This window comes from Mercenaria mercenaria, chromosome 6 (assembly GCF_021730395.1).
Source record: "Mercenaria mercenaria strain notata chromosome 6, MADL_Memer_1, whole genome shotgun sequence".
Taxonomy (NCBI): domain Eukaryota; kingdom Metazoa; phylum Mollusca; class Bivalvia; order Venerida; family Veneridae; genus Mercenaria; species Mercenaria mercenaria.
The window spans coordinates 4,225,744-4,243,711 of record NC_069366.1 but is presented as its reverse complement, the minus strand read 5'-3'; the positions used below and the strand labels follow the sequence as shown (position 1 = coordinate 4,243,711).

At 34.3% G+C, this 17,968-nt stretch overlaps 1 protein-coding gene across 1 annotated transcript in view; it reads right to left on the bottom strand.

Moving 5' to 3' along the window:
- Positions 1-16,891, bottom strand: part of LOC123549763 (alpha-1-macroglobulin-like) — a 644,650-nt gene extending 627,759 nt beyond the window's left edge. Inside the window, exon 1 of the mRNA XM_053546604.1 lies at positions 16,809-16,891. The gene's annotated coding sequence lies outside the window, so the exon portion shown is untranslated. The remainder of the gene's footprint in view (positions 1-16,808) is intronic.
- Positions 16,892-17,968: the final 1,077 nt, after the last annotated feature.

The window sequence follows — 17,968 nt, the reverse complement described above, 5'->3', positions numbered from 1 at the left end:
TAGCCTTCTTAAGAAATATAGCAGTAATTTCTTGATATCTCTCTTTCTTGATATAAGATCTGGGTCAGTACCTTTAATATTACATAATTATATGATATTAATGTAATAGAACATAAAACCTACCTTGTAATAAAATCAGTTAAAATGATATATCTAACTGTATACAGTAATATCTGTATTAATAATTTACAATTTCTTTTAATACAGAACCACATATAATTTCCATGGAAACCTATATATATACGGCCAATATGATTAACACTATAGCAGCACTGGAAATAAGACACAAGTCAACATGGTTAAAGTACTTGGGCACTATTTGCCGCGGTTTACATATAGCATTAAATGTGTAAACTAAGAAAAAAAATTCTAGCAGAACCATGCTTTAACATATCGCAACAATACAAAGAGGTTTTTTCGCCTGCAGAATAATTTCACAAGGGTGCAGCCTGAAGTTGCGTAAAACAGATTTGTGTTGTTGAGATATGTCAAATATGGTTTTGGATTCTAGTACTGTGATTTCGTGGTTGAGACAATCCACGAAATTTAATCCCAACGAACAAGTAAAATTCCCATTCATTGTATGTTTAAAAGTTGAAATCCACGAATTTATATCCCCATGAAATTGCCATTTGGAACAAAACCACGAAATTTCATGTCCACGAAATTAATTGATTTTACAGTATTTCTTTTTTATAAAGAAGCAGACGAAATAGGGAAGCACTATTTTGTGGCACATGTATGGCAACAAAAAGATTAAGTCAACATGATGTCAACGTGTAGCCGTGTTTTAACACTGTTAAAATATGGGAAGTTTAAACAAGTCCGGCAGAATAACTTAGGAGTGTGTAGACGTGTAATGAATTATACTACAAGCCTAATAATCAATTCAAGGTGTTTGAATTAAGTGTAACACCATTCTGATATGACATTTCCATTCTGAAACATCTTTAAAATGAAATAGTATTATCAAAATGCGTTAGCACTCTTTCTTGGAAATGTGCATGTATTTTCCTTTTTGTAATCACATTTAACTCCTTGGGGCTGAAATGCGACTAAAGGCGTTATATTTTCTACCCCTGTAGCGTCGATATCTGACTATAAGCGCATTATCAGGACTCCCCAGGACGGCAACTGACGAGTATAGGCGCAGAACCGAGATCATGCTGATTGCTTTTTGTACTTGTTAATTTTTGATGATCCTTACAAAAGCAAAATAACTTTGCATACCGGCTGCTATTTCTCAGATGTTCTAGTTATTAATTGAATAAATAATTAGTTCTTTTGTTCAAATAAATGTTTGTAATTACGTGGTCATATAAAGGAAATAGAAAAGAAGAACTGCGCTGTGTCTCATTCAAACTATAATTGACTTTTCAAGAGTACAATAATGTCGTCTGCAAGTGATGTATTTGAAAATGAAGTAAATAATCATTACCATTCTAATTCTGACATATCAGTCCCGTGGAAATGTTAAGTTTTAAAAGGCTGAAATATTCGTACACGTACATCGCAAACATTACAAATGAATAAGATTAACACAACATAATCATGATAATACGGTTCATAAAATAAAACAAGAGGACCATGATGGTCCTGAATCGCTCACCTCTTCCCATATGACCCAGTTTTGAGTATGACATCGTTTTTTCTATTATTTGACATAGTGACCTAGTTTTTGAGCTCATGACCCAGTTTTGAACTTGACCTAGATATTATCAAGATAAAAACTCTGACCAATTTTCAAGAAGATCCACTGAAAAATATGGTCTCTAGAGAGGTCACAAGGTTTTTCTATTATTTGACCTATTGACCTAGTTTTCAAAGGTACGTGACCCTGTTTTGAATTTTACCTAGATATCATCAAGGTGAACATTCTCACTATTTTCATGAAGATCTCATGAAAAATATGGCCTCTAGAGAGGTCACAAGGTTTTTCTTTTTTTATACCTACTGGCCTGTTTTTGACCGCACGTGACCCAGTTTCGAAACTGACCTAGATATCATCAAGGTGAACATTCAGATCAATTTTCATGAAGATCCATTGAAAAATATGGCCTTTAGAGAGGTCAAAAGATTTTAATAATTTTAGACCTACTGACCTAGTTTTTGACCGCAGTTGACCTAGTTTCAAACTTGACCAAGATATCATCAAGATGAACATTCAGACCAACTTTCATACAGATCCCATAAAAAGTATGGCCTCTAGAGAGTTCACAAGGTTTTTTCATTATTTGACCTACTGACCTAGTTTTTTAAGGTACGTGACCCAGTTTCAAACTTGACCTAAATATCATCAAGGTGAACATTCTGACCAATTTTTATGGAGATCCATTCAAAAGTATGGCTTCTAGAGAGGTCAAAAGGTTTTTCTATTTTTAGACCTACTGACCTAGTTTTTGACCGCACATGACCCTGTTTCGAACTTGATCTAGATATCATCAAGATGAACATTCACACCAACTTTCATACAGATCCCATGAAAAATATGGCCTTTAGAGAGGTCACAAGGTTTTTCTATTATTTGACCTACTGACCTAGTTTTTGACCGCACATGACCCACTTTCGAAACTGACCTAGATATCATCAAGATGAACATTCAGACCAACTTTCATACAGATCCCATGAAAAATATGGCCTCTAGAGAGGTCACAAGGTTTTTCTATTATTTGACCTACTGACCTAGTTTTTTAAGGCATCTGACCCAGTTTCAAACTTGACCTAAATATCATCAAGATGAACATTCTGACCAATTTTCATGAAGATCTCATGAAATATATGGTCTCTAGACAGGTCACAAGGTTTTTCTATTTTTAGACCTACTGACCTAGTTTTTGACCGCACGTGACCCAGTTTCGAACTTGGCCTAGATATCATCAAGGTGAACATTCTGACCAATTTTTATGGAGATCCATTCAAAAGTATGGCTTCTAGAGAGGTCAAAAGGTTTTTCTATTTTTAGACCTACTGACCTAGTTTTTGACTGCACATGACCCTGTTTCGAACTTGATCTAGATATCATCAAGATGAACATTCAGACCAACTTTCATACAGATCCCATGAAAAATATGGCCTTTAGAGAGGTCACAAGGTTTTTCTATTATTTGACCTATTGACCTAGTTTTTGAAGGCACATGACCCACTTTCGAAACTGACCTAGATATCATCAAGATGAACATTCAGACCAACTTTCATACAGATCCCATGAAAAATATGGCCTCTAGAGAGGTCACAAGGTTTTTCTATTATTTGACCTACTGACCTTGTTTTTTAAGGCATCTGACCCAGTTTCAAACTTGACCTAAATATCATCAAGACGAACATTCTGACCAATTTTCATGAAGATCTCATGAAATATATGGTCTCTAGACAGGTCACAAGGTTTTTCTATTTTTAGACCTACTGACCTAGTTTTTGACCGCACGTGACCCAGTTTCGAACTTGGCCTAGATATCATCAAGATGAACATTCAGACCAACTTTCATACAGATCCCATGAAAAATGTGGCCTTTAGAGAGGGCACAAGGTTTTTCTATTATTTGACCTACTGACCTAGTTTTTGACGGCACGTGACCCAGTTTCAAACTTGACCAAGATATCATCAAGATGAACATTCAGACCAACTTTCATACAGATCCCATAAAAAGTATGGCCTCTAGAGAGTTCACAAGGTTTTTTCATTATTTGACCTACTGACCTAGTTTTTTAAGGTACGTGACCCAGTTTCAAACTTGACCTAAATATCATCAAGGTGAACATTCTGACCAATTTTTATGGAGATCCATTCACAAGTATGGCTTCTAGAGAGGTCAAAAGGTTTTTTTATTTTTAGACCTACTGACCTAGTTTTTGACCGCACATGACCCTGTTTCGAACTTGATCTAGATATCATCAAGATGAACATTCACACCAACTTTCATACAGATCCCATGAAAAATATGGCCTTTAGAGAGGTCACAAGGTTTTTCTATTATTTGACCTACTGACCTAGTTTTTGACCGCACATGACCCACTTTCGAAACTGACCTAGATATCATCAAGATGAACATTCAGACCAACTTTCATACAGATCCCATGAAAAATATGGCCTCTAGAGAGGTCACAAGGTTTTTCTATTATTTGACCTACTGACCTAGTTTTTTAAGGCATCTGACCCAGTTTCAAACTTGACCTAAATATCATCAAGATGAACATTCTGACCAATTTTCATGAAGATCTCATGAAATATATGGTCTCTAGACAGGTCACAAGGTTTTTCTATTTTTAGACCTACTGACCTAGTTTTTGACCGCACGTGACCCAGTTTCGAACTTGGCCTAGATATCATCAAGGTGAACATTCTGACCAATTTTTATGGAGATCCATTCAAAAGTATGGCTTCTAGAGAGGTCAAAAGGTTTTTCTATTTTTAGACCTACTGACCTAGTTTTTGACTGCACATGACCCTGTTTCGAACTTGATCTAGATATCATCAAGATGAACATTCAGACCAACTTTCATACAGATCCCATGAAAAATATGGCCTTTAGAGAGGTCACAAGGTTTTTCTATTATTTGACCTATTGACCTAGTTTTTGAAGGCACATGACCCACTTTCGAAACTGACCTAGATATCATCAAGATGAACATTCAGACCAACTTTCATACAGATCCCATGAAAAATATGGCCTCTAGAGAGGTCACAAGGTTTTTCTATTATTTGACCTACTGACCTTGTTTTTTAAGGCATCTGACCCAGTTTCAAACTTGACCTAAATATCATCAAGACGAACATTCTGACCAATTTTCATGAAGATCTCATGAAATATATGGTCTCTAGACAGGTCACAAGGTTTTTCTATTTTTAGACCTACTGACCTAGTTTTTGACCGCACGTGACCCAGTTTCGAACTTGGCCTAGATATCATCAAGATGAACATTCAGACCAACTTTCATACAGATCCCATGAAAAATGTGGCCTTTAGAGAGGGCACAAGGTTTTTCTATTATTTGACCTACTGACCTAGTTTTTGACGGCACGTGACCCAGTTTCGAACTTGACCTAGATATCATCAAGTTGAACGTTCTGACCAATTTTCATAAAGATCCCATGAAAAATGTGACCTCAAGAGTGGTCACAAGCAAAAGTTTACGGACAGACTGACGCACGGACGGACGACGGACACTGCGCGATCACAAAAGCTGACCTTGTCACTTTGTGACAGGTGAGCTAAAAAATAAAAAAATGTGTGTTAATATACGCAAATGCCATGTTTGTAAATTTAATAATTCTTCAAAAATTAATTAAATATCACAACTTCTCTGTACTCGTATCACACAACATTCGTGTACATGTTTATAAATAAATTATACATAAAAATTGTCTATATTCATACAAAAACAGACATAAATTTCAGGTAATGCTGATGTAAATATTCTGTGTTAAGGAGGTAGGTTACCTTTATATTTGTATGTGCGCATGTCCAACCGGAAGCTAACGTGACGATTTACGACGACGTTTACGACAAACTAAATGTGTTTGTATATTCATTCTTCTGAAAACAAATCATAGACCTATCTTCGATCTGACGCTTTATGGTTTAACAATACAGAAATAATGAATAAATTGCCGCAGAAACGCTTCAAAACAATGTTGTCTTAAGATGACGTCATTGACGTTATGGCGTTACGTGTCAGTTACCGCGCAAAATAAATAAGTTTTATCTTGAAAGTACGTAATTCTATGCATTTTCTTTATTCAAACTATTTTCAAATAACTATTATTTGCTAAAATATTCTTTATGAGTCTTTTGCTCTGAATAATAATCAATATTTTGCTTCTTATATGTAATTATATTGAAATGTTATGCGGAATGTAAGAAAATGGATGATGGTAACCAATGTTATTTGGTATAAATTTGGGTGAGAGGTTACTTGTTACGGCCATTTTCAAATAAAAAATCTAGCAGTTTGATTTGTTATACCTATTTTTCAGGTTCCGTTGATAGTTTGTTACTTATATACTAAAACTAAGATCTAAAATTGTTCAAATTTCAGTAGAAAAGTGTGGTTTCTTGAATTGAATTGATGTTACCATGGAAACGAAGCCCGTGACCTATGTATCTAAGTGTAAAATTCAAAAGCGTTGACACTAGTCTATTTAAGAAACACAGCTTCGGCTTTTTATTTTCATTTCAACAATATCCATGAGAATAATAGTAGCATGCTGAACGATTTTTCCATGAAAAATGCCAGACGAGGGGTACTGCTGTAAGTATTCTAAGCTTAGAAATTTGTTTGAATAAATGCAGATAACACGAAAATATAACTTACGTTAGAAATAATATGTTTTAAAGCTACATCAACTAGAAAGATAATCTTATTGAATATTATTTTATAAGAAATTACGACAAAAAGCAAGATATAAGCCATTTTAAACATCTCTGTTGCCATGGTTACTTTAAACATTAAGAAAAATAGGGTACCATGTATAGTGCTTGGTATGTTGCTAATAATATTACCCAAATATTCCATGTTGGTCATTAACAGAATGGCACTTAAGCCGTCGAAAACCCCTATTTTTATACATAATTGTTTAAAAATGAGAGAAAATGCGTTACCATGGAAACACGAGCCCCGCGACATATACATTTTAAGCTTATATTAGAAAGCTAACGTGCATACTAGTAAAATTATAGATTATGCGGACTTCTACGAATATCAATAAAACTGAAATACACTGAAAAGTGTTAAATATCCGTATTTTCCTTCTTCTTTCAATATGAAATACCTTTGGAGGGTCATGTTCTTCAAACCTGGATAAAACTCGAACTTGAAGGGACAGAGACAAAAAAAACTGAGATTTTAGCAGTTAAAACTTCATATTACACGAAATACAAAAAGATGCTGCGGTTCAACTAATTTGAATTTACCCTTGCAACAAGGGAACCTACCTCCTTAATAATGTATTTATATTTATTGGAATTCAATATGTTTAAATTTGAAAAAGGTAAGAAAATCAAAAATGTTCTGATATTTATTAAACGTATTAGGTGTTTTAACACTGTGAATATTTCGAAGTGAAAATATCAATCTATTTAGATACAAGTTACGGACAAAATTGAATATTTTCTTTTTCAAAACTCAATGGTTTTGTAAGTTTATTTTAATTTATTCCCACGTTATTAATGTTTTCCAGCATGATTTCAATTGACTGTATGCGAGTGTGATTATGATAAGATAAGATAGTCTTCCTTGACGTCAGGTGGTAATTCTTATCTCGCCGCAGCGGGTATGTTATGATATCGGCCTCAGGGAGTTAAGCAACATTTTATGACATTTTTTCATTTTTGAGATTTAATTAATGAATAAAAAGACCCATTACAAAGACTTAGATCACTCTTAGAAATGTATGTCTCATTATTTTCTTATTAAATTTTGTAGTTACTCATCTTCAATATGAAAATATTAAAGAAGTGGACTATTTCTTTAGATTTCAATATAATTTCTAGTTTTACATTTGCATTTGACAGATAATCAGATATTCCAACAAGATGAACCACAGGGCAAGTTTCAAAACACTGTGTATACAGATTCTGAATTTATTTATTTCCATGCTGGTTGTGTAACCAAGCTAGCAGTACTGGTAAAGGGAGGTAAAAATAAAATAAATTTACAAACTTGCATTTCTTATTGATTTTGTCTAAACTGTTTGTTTGTTTTGTTGGGTTTAACGTCACACCGACACAGTGAATTAAAGGTCATATGGCGACTTTCCAGCTTTGATGGTGGAGGAAGACCCCCGGTGTCCCTGCATGCATTATTTCATCACGGGCGGGCACCTGGGTAGAACCAGCGACCTTCCATAAGCCAGCTGGATGGCTTCCTTACATGAAGAATTCAACGCCCCGAGTGAGGCTCGAACCCATATCAGTGAGGGGCAAGTGATTTGAAGTCAGCGACCTTAACCACTAAGCAGGCCCCTACTTTGTCTAACAGGTGGGCCGATGGTCTAGTGGTAACACGCTGGACTGTCAATCCAGAGGTCCAGGGTTCAAATCCAGGTCCAGGCACTGGAAAATTCTGAGATGCTCAATCTTGAGTGTCTCCAAACTAACTAAGAAGTCTGTACTGGTTCTTCCAAGGAAAGACGGCTTCTCGTGTATTGGTGCTATACACCGGGCCCGTTAAAGAACCAGACTGTCTATTCGCAAAGAGCTAGGCTAAGTTAGCCGGACAGACCTGTATCTAAAGTGATTTCTCTCTATCTGTTCTGGGGGATTTATCTCACTCTGTCCCCCTGGTCAGATCGCTCTGTATTTAGAGAATGAATTTTGGCCCTGTGTGGCTGCGTCTGCTATTTGTAAAGCGCCTTTGAATGTGTTTATCATGGGCGCAGCCGCTATATACCAGTAAATCTGATATAATAATAATAAATACATATTTGTAAGCATAAACTTTTGACAAGTACGTTTCTTATATTCTTATCATTCCTTAAGCCAAATTTGTTTACTAAATTCATCCATATGCTTAAATAACTCCATCTTGGTTAGGTGACAAGGACAAAAAAAAATTAAATTCTAAAAATACCTCCAGTAAAGAACCAAAATGTATTTAACACTCAGTAAATATAAATTTATTATGTAAATAACCATTTGTTAAACTTTGCAACAAATCCATTACTTGATCCAAATCTGATTCACCACTTTTAAACATCAAGTTTTTGCCATGGAAACGGTAATTGTACCATCAATATGCTACTAATTTGGACTTGAAAACAGAAAATTAATATTATTTTTCTGTCTGTACTTACTAATGAGGAATTTTATATAAACTTCAGTGCCATAATTACTTTTCTCTTCATTTGCAAACTGAATAAGCATTGTAGAAATGTTTGAGAGTTACCAAAATGTCAAATCGCCAATTACAGTGTAACTTCCGAAAACCGGACCTTCTGAAAACCGGAAACCTTTGAAAACCGCACGAAATTCAAGGTCCCGATTTTTTCTGTTCTTATTTCTATTTATTTTTAACTTCTGAAAACCGGAACTTCCGAATTCTGAAAACCGGACGATTTTTGAAGGACCGTTTATATTTCAACACTAAAATTGACTTCCGAAAACCGAACAGCAAAATTTTTGCTGGGTTAAAATGTCACCTGTAAATCAAAAAAGGCTGTCAACATGTTCTTGTGTTTATCTATCAGCAGCCCGCGTTTATTTTGACAAGCTAGATAATCACAATGATCATTTGGTGCAAAAGTAAGCAAGTAATCAGTGATTACTTTTATTTGTATTCATATTATGAAAACGTGATAAATTACATATCTTAGTGTGAAAAACTTTTTTTAATGTTTGAACGAAAGAAAGATAGGTGTTTTAGTTAATTTAGTTACATCAATTAAACTGTTTTAGATTATATGCAACACAGACTTTTAGGTCCTTTATGCATAGTTTTACCTAACAAGGGCCATAACCCTAGACTGGCTGAGCGAAACCCTAATATAACATTATAACATTAGTCAAATTCTTTGACTGTCTGTACTTAATTAATAATATCAGTTTACATTTTAGCAGGTGGGCTTCACAACACCAGAAAAAGAAGTAAAGTTAGTATTACCGGTACTGTATCATTTTTTAAGTTTTTTTTTTGCTCATAATAATTACAAGAAAAATATAATTGAGCCATGCCATGAGAAAACCAACATAGTGGGTATGCAACCAGCATGGATCCAGACCAGCCTGCGCATCCGCGCAGTCTGGTCAGGCTCCATGCTGTTCGCTAACAGTTTCTCCAATTCCAATAGGCTTTAAAAGCGAACAGCATGGAGCCTGGCCAGACTGCGCAGATGCGCAGGCTGGTCTGGATCCATGCTGGTCGCACACCCACTATGTTGGTTTTCTCGTGGCGCGGCTCATATTATATTAATTGTTGAGATGTAAACTTTATACAACAATATTCAAAATTCAGCTTAAATTCAGCCCAATTTATACATGATGAGAAAACTGTTTGCAGGGGGAGGATGTGCACAGGAAAAAGATAAATAACTCATAAAAATAACTCAAAAAAAACAACTCAAAAAAATGTCAATATAAACAAGAGTATGGTGGCCTATTTCTGCATCCATTTTAAGCAGATAGTTTCGCAAAAATCTGTATAGTTTTCGTGAAAATTTAAAAAACTTTCATGAAAAGAAACTCTTGTTCTAATTTCACGATTGTGCCAACTACTGCATGCGATAATAAATAAATGATTAAGATATTTTTTGCGAAACCATGCTTGTTTTCATGAAAAATAAATTATCTTGAAAAAATAGTGTTTTTTTTTCTGCATATGATAATCTTGAAAATATCATGAAAACCTTAGTATAAACTTTCAAGAAAAAAAGAATAAAACGTTTGTTTTCACGAAAACAAAAGGTTTTCGCAACTTTTTTTTTTCATGAAAACAGAAGTTATCTTTGTAGAGTTATCTTTATGCAGTACTGGGCACTATTTTAACATATAGTCTAAATAACCAGATAATATTTTCACGAAAACGTTCTCCTAACTTCACGAAAGTTTATTAATGTTTTCGCGAAAAGTATTGTTTTTTCTAGAAAGTTCATAAAATTTTCATAAAAATCTAATGATTATCATATGCAGCAATACGCCACCATACAAGAGGGATTCGAACTATGGTGTATGTTTTGTCACTTTACATGCACATGTATATATCTAATTCCGTAAAATGATGCAGTTTCAAATATTACATTTTTATTATAAATTTGCATTACATTTCTTAACATGACAAAACCATCCAGTGAACTCTATATAACCATTTTAAGTACAGTCATGGCTCAATTAACGGGAAGAAAATCAATCCAAATACAGGTATAAATCTCACAAGATAACTCAAACATGTTTGATAATTATGATTTTTCTTCATTAAAACATTTCAATATAGAAAATATTTTTGTATAACATCACAGTTTGCACTTATTAATGGATGGCGATAATTTCATTTTAACGGTACTCGGTAAAATCCAAAAACAGGTAAAGCAGGTCACTGGCACCAGATCAGAAAGAAAATGCCTCCGTACGTGTTATACCCTACCCCTAGGTATACTATAAGAACCATGGTCGTGAACGGGAAAATATACTAACCCATTTCAATCGCGTATTTCATACCTAAAACACGCAGTTCAGTAAATGTGTACTATTGATATTAAACAAGCGGTAATTTATCTTCCGTTGTGTACCGGTCACATTTCTTCAATACTTCTTATCTTAGAAAAACAATGTGTAGTTTACAGTTTTTTCAAAGTACACAAAAAACTTGCTTGAACTTCCCTGGTGAAGTTCCGTTCTAGATTACAGACACACTCTGACTGGCTGATGTGAAGATGTATGTCAGTCGTCATTTTACTACACGTGTACGCTAAAATGTTTATATGCAGCATAAATGTGCAAAATGAATTAAATAAACAGAATAGATGTATACCAATGTATGATTTCAAGTTCAAAATCATATACAAGATGAATTCCATTCATCATTTCGAGTCTTATCGTAAAACTGTGAATATATTGCATTCTGTTTTAGTTTGTTTACATTTCGTTTAACATGTGCACACTGCCGTGACCTCTAGACCGGATGTTCATTAGGGGAGTTCACGCAAGTTTTTTCTGTAACGTTGACTAAAGCATAAAATATATGGAGCATCTCTGCAATATGGAATATTGAGACAATGTGACTGGTGCACGATGGAAGATAAATTATCGCTTGTTTAATATCAATAGTACACATTTACTGAACTGCGTGTTTTAGGTATGAAATACGCGATTGAAATGGGTTAGTATATTTTCCCGTTCATGACCATGGTTCTTATAGAATACCTAGGGGTAGGGTATAACACGTACGGAGGCATTTTCTTTCTGATCTGGTGCCAGTGAAGCAGGTGTGTTATCCAATAAGTGGTGTTAATTTGTATATTGTAGTATTATTAACTCTAAATACGATTCTTTATTCCATAACAGATTTGTAGTCTAGTGGATAGTGTGTTGGACATCTATTTTTTTTATGTTTGTATGGTGTAGGTTCGAGCCCTTCTTTTTTTAAAATGATTTTTACTTACTCTTTTTGCAGGTTTTTGTTCATATCGTTTTATGGATTTGTTTAATTATTATTGCAATGTTTATAGATTCAATGTCTATTATAAAAAGAGATCCTCTGAAAAATGTCAATAAGTACTCATTATAAGTTCATGAGATATAAATAGTTTTACATGAATTCCTTCTCCAGGTAAAAACATGTTGGAAAAATTAAAAAGTAGCTCGTCCTGTATTCGAACCAGCATCGTAAGCTTACAAATGATACGTGTTAACCACTGGACCACGCCGCAACTTGCATTGGTTTTGCGATATAAGATATTTGTCATATAATGTGTCCACCTGATTCCCTATTTCATTGTTATGGGTTAATCCGGTATTAGTAAATAAAGGCCACAGTTATCGCGTTTTGTTAATAACTCCTACCATTGACAACCTTTTTGAGTTCAAAGATGCATGAGAACCATAACAATCAAACAATAATATAAACATGCTGTGGTTTAACCCTTAGCCTGCTGGCGGCAGATGATTCTGCCTTTGCGACCAGTGCAGACCAAGATCAGCCTGCACATCCGTGCAGTCTGATCATGGTCTGCACTGTTCGCTATTCAGTCTGTAAATTTTCAGAAAACACCCCTTCAAATGATAAATGGTACTGTCCAAATTCAAAGATGGACAAGTCCATTATAGAAATTTAGCAGGGTAAGGGTTAAATTGCTGGTGTAGTACAGGTAAACTTGAACCTGTTGTCTGACAATGTTCTATAATTATACCATGTGGGCAATCTAGGTCATGCATTATATGAAATGGGATCTCTAAAACAGTAGATTACCATGGAAATGTCTCTGTAATTATAGATAATCATACCCTTCTACCAGTGAATTGAAATATAAGTCAATAAATTCTTCCAAATAACTAGAGCGGTTGACAGCATCCTGAAACACACACGGCTCTAGCGGTGGTGAGAGGGAAGGTCTCGGCTCTAGCTGTGGTGAGAGGGAAGGCCTCGGCTCTTGCGGTGGTGAGAGGGAAGGTCTAAGAGATGACCGCCATCCTCATAAGCATGAATTACTTTTAATAAGAACCACTCATACTTTTGGAGCACAGTTTCGTTTACAAGTATTAATTGTACAATATCTAGCCTTTACCCAGTGCTAAATTTCTATAATGGGCTGGTCAATCATTCAATTTGGGCAGTACCATTTATTATTCGAAGGGATGTTCACTGAAAATTTACTGACTGAATAGCGAACAGTGCAGATCTGTGCAGGCTGATCTTTAGTCTGCATTGGTCGCAAAAGCAGAATTACTTGCCAAGTGCTCAAGTTCATATCATGATAAAGACTCATGCAAGGTTTCATCAATTTATATCAAATACTTTGTGGGCTAGGGGTGTCACAAGGTGAAAATGTGCATTTTTGACTATTTCAGGGGCCATAACTCAGAAAATAGGGGGCGGAGCCAGACAGAAAATAAGATGTGCTCAAGCTCATATCATGATAAAGACTCATGCAAGGTTTCATCAACTTATATCAAATACTTTTTGAGCTAGATGCATCACAAGGTGAAAATGTGCATTTTTGACTATTTCAGGGGCCATAACTCAGAAAATAGGGAGCAGAGCCAGACGAAAAATAAGAGGTGCTCAAGTTCATATCATGATAAAGACTCATGCAAGGTTTAATCAATTTATATGAAATACTTTTTGAGCTAGGCGCATCACAAGGTGAAAATGTGCATTTTTGACTATTTCAGGGGCCATAACTCTGAAAATAGGGGGCAGAGCCAGACGAAAAATAAGAGGTGCTCAAGTTCATATCATGATAAAGACTCATGCAAGATTTCATCAATTTATATGAAATACTTTTTGAGCTAGGCGCGTCACAAGGTGAAAATGTGCATTTTTGACTATTTCAGGGGCCATAACTCAGAAAATAGGGGGCGGAGCCAGACAAAAAGTAAGAGGTGCTCAAGTTCATATCATGATTAAGACTCATGCAAGGTTTCATAAATCTATATCAAACACTTTTTGAGCTAGGCGCGTCACAAGGTGTAAAGTTAAATCTTCATATTAAGTAAACAAGTTGGTTATAGCAATATAATGATGAAATTCTTTCTACACTCTTATTTCGAGATCTTTGGAGTGAAGATATTAACTTTGAATATTAAAACTTTTTTTAGCTGAGTCACGTGAATGTGTGTGTGAAATTACTTTATTTATGTCTTCTGTCTTTCTCATTTTAACACCTCTAACTTTTCAATAAAGCTCACAGATTCTTAAAGGCCCATAACGCTTAAATTTTTATCTTAAAAACAGATGAAACAGCTTTTCAAATAGATGTTATGCGTAATTACACGGATAAAATTTTAATATTGCAAATGAAATGTTACAGTTAGATCTCGCCATAAAGGGAGGAAATAAAAAAAAATAGCTTCAATAAAATATTCTAGTATATTCAGCAATATTCAAACCTTTGACAAATGTTTAAGAAATTAAATATCAGAAGTAGGATTTAACAAGAAATAAATGTATTTCATGTTCATGGAAAATGTGGCAGCCATATTTTAACAAAGGCATTAACAGCCTTTAACATAGAGCAGAATAGAGAAGATACTTCTGCAGTTCTGGGCCTGTTCACCAATCCAACCTATTCTTGCTTGTTTGTATTGATGGATTTTCTAGTATTGTCCGTAAGTATTGACCTGGCACTCATTAATCTTCACCAATATTTTCGGGCGTTTTCGTTATTTTACGTGATATTCGTGTCCTGAAAATATCTAGATTTATCAAAATAATCAATTTAGAGAACCAACGGCACAGTGGTGTAGTGGTAAGCTTTCCGACTTGGAAACATGTTACTATGGGTTCGAATTCTTTTCTAACCATTTTTCAAAATATAATTCCTTGTGTTTGTATTTGAATCTATGATTATATATTTTTCATGAAACATTGCATTTTGTGTCGCTAACAAAAATTCCTTGAATTGTCCGTTGAATGAATGAATGAATGCTTGTCAGGTCCTGAAGATTTTAAACGACATTTTGTATAACTGTTTTATGTATGTAGAAGAACGGTAATCAACAGGAGAGTATTTCGTTGATAAATCATGATAAGTGTGACAAGTTTCCGTCTTTTACAGATAAAAAAATGGGCAGACAGAGGGCTCGAACACTCAACCCTGAGTTTACTGGCAAAACGCTTTGTCCGCACAGCCATATCTGCACATGATACTTGACGGCTTTTCAATAGTTATATCGTTGTTTGGGTTCGGACACCGAAAATCAATTTACGGAAACATACGGAATATTCATGAGTGCCAGGTCAATACTTACGGACAATAAGTTGGTAATAAAACTTGATAGGTCATAAATATCTTATACCAAATTTCTTATATTTAAGAATGTATGATGACAGGAGACTTTCCAAAACATTTTTATGTTCAGAATTCTGTCCCTTTAAATCTAGTAGTTGAAAACACACATACAAATATACTTCTAACCTATCCCCTGTTGAAGCTTTGCTATCCTACAAACATTTACTGAAAGGGTAGTAAAACTTGGGGCTTTAACCCTTACCCTGCTGTATTTCTATAATGAACTGGTCCATCTTTCACAGTACCATTAGCTGTTAAAAGGGGTGATCACCAAACAGATACTGACTGAATGGCGAACAGTGCAGATCATGATCAGACTGCATGGATGTGCAGGCTGATCATGATCTACACTGGTCGCAAAGGCAGAATCAATCGTGTCCAGCATGGTAACAGTTAAAACAGTTTAATACAGATGGCTGCTAAGACAGGTTCAACTGTAACAATAATGAGGCCTATTATAAATGTTATTCATTCACAAACTTAGAACATTTAGGAAAAACTTTTAAAGATATCCAATGGTTATCTTTCACTAAAATATTTTATATTTAGATATTTACTTCAAATGTAGAAAATCCCCCATTAAATATATTTAACTTTACAAAATATGTTAACTAATTGTGTATATGATGAGCTATATCCATAATTAGATGTCATGCAGTAACAGGAGACTGTTTAAAAAAAAATCCAGTTTTTTTGGTATTAGACATTTATTTTGTGTTCTGTCAGCATTGACAATTTTAACATAATGCACAGAATTGTTAATACACATCAATTGTTAATTTCCTGTTTACATAACTATATGTAGTATTTATTCATGTTTTCAAATAAAAAATTTGGGTGTATAGTATACAATTATTTATGCATTGGCTCTACATAAACAAGACTTTAAAATCCTTCATATTAAAACTGAAATAAAACATTATCCATAAAGAACGATTTAAAGATCTCAGTAAGAAGAGCCGTCAATAACATTTTCAAGATATTTAAAATCTTAAGTTTTCCTTTACTGGAACCTGCTAGATTCAGACAACTTGAAAATGATACGTAAAAGTGCATCTCATGTCCAAATTTTTTCCCTTTTTACTTGTTTAATACAGAATAATTTAACAACTCTTATTTAGTTGAAGAGGCCTTTGGTATTAACTTAATGAAATAATTCTGTATAGAAAAAAAACAGAGTTAAGTGGAGAAAACTCAAAAATCATTCCCAAGTGACACCATTTAAAAAAAAAAAAATCACTTCTTAACTTTAGTTAGGCATACATTTTAGGTCAAAATTGGTATATTCAATATTCAATGTTTTTTATCCCAAGGCAAATTTAGAAGATTTAAAACTGTTTTAAACTTAAATAACATTGAAAGTACTTACAAAAGATTTCTGTATTATCCCGATAAATACAGATGGAAACTGTACCTTAAAAGTGGGTGAGATATAATATATAAACAGCTTGAATGTCAACAAAAAAAGGCATGCATGAATGCCTCATATTATGTGTCTTCATGCAGACAGGGTATGAGTACGTATACAGTGTAAACTGTATATAGGGCTTATTATACCTAGTTAAGTGCACTGCAATGTCAAGGGTAAATACCTTCGAGCTATGAAAAAAAGGTTTTTAGCCAAATTTGGAGGATATGCTAAATAAATTATCGTACCTTTCCAGATGAAGCTTGGGTACCACTTTGACTGATGTATACATGAAATTATGTTGAGAATTATTCAAGTATAACCTATGTCAACTCTGAATCAACTGACAGCTTTATAGAAGTGAAAATTAAAATCTAAAACAACATACATATAAATAAGAAACAAGCAAATTCGATGAATTGGAATCCCCAGCCGAAAGGGTCAGAGTTGAGGAACGGCAAAAAAATATATCCAGCAAAAAGTTAAGAATGTTACCAAGAAGCAAATAATTTCATTAGTCAAAATCAAATTAAAAGAAAATGAATGGTTTGTTTGGGTGGGGGTGGGGTGAGGATACAACAGTTTACATGTTGATTATAAATATTGATAGAAAATGAAAAATGAAAAAAAAATAAAATAAATAAAAAAAATGGGGGGGGGGGGGGGGGCCAAGGTAAGGTGGTGACCAGGTGTAGGTACACAACATCACATGTTTATAATAAATGTTCATGGAAAAGAATGAAAGAAGTTTAATGAAATTCTTCCAATTGGTTGGTTTGTCATGTACAGATCTGTGGATTTTTAAACAATTAAAGGGCAATAACTATATGGAAAATTGACCAATCGAAAAAAAACTTGAAGGGCATCATCGCAGTATCTTGGTTCATGTCTGTTTCAAGTTTGATGAAATTCTACCTGCTAGTTACTGAGAAATGGCTGCAGATGGACATTTTTCATTAAATCAAGGGCAATAACTCTGACGTAAATTGACCTATCAAAAACAAAAAAACTTGACGGGCATCAGCACAGTATCTTGGTTCATGTCTATTTCAAATTTGATGAAATTCTACCTGTCAGTTACTGAGAAATGGCTGCAGACGGACATTTTTTATTAAATCAAG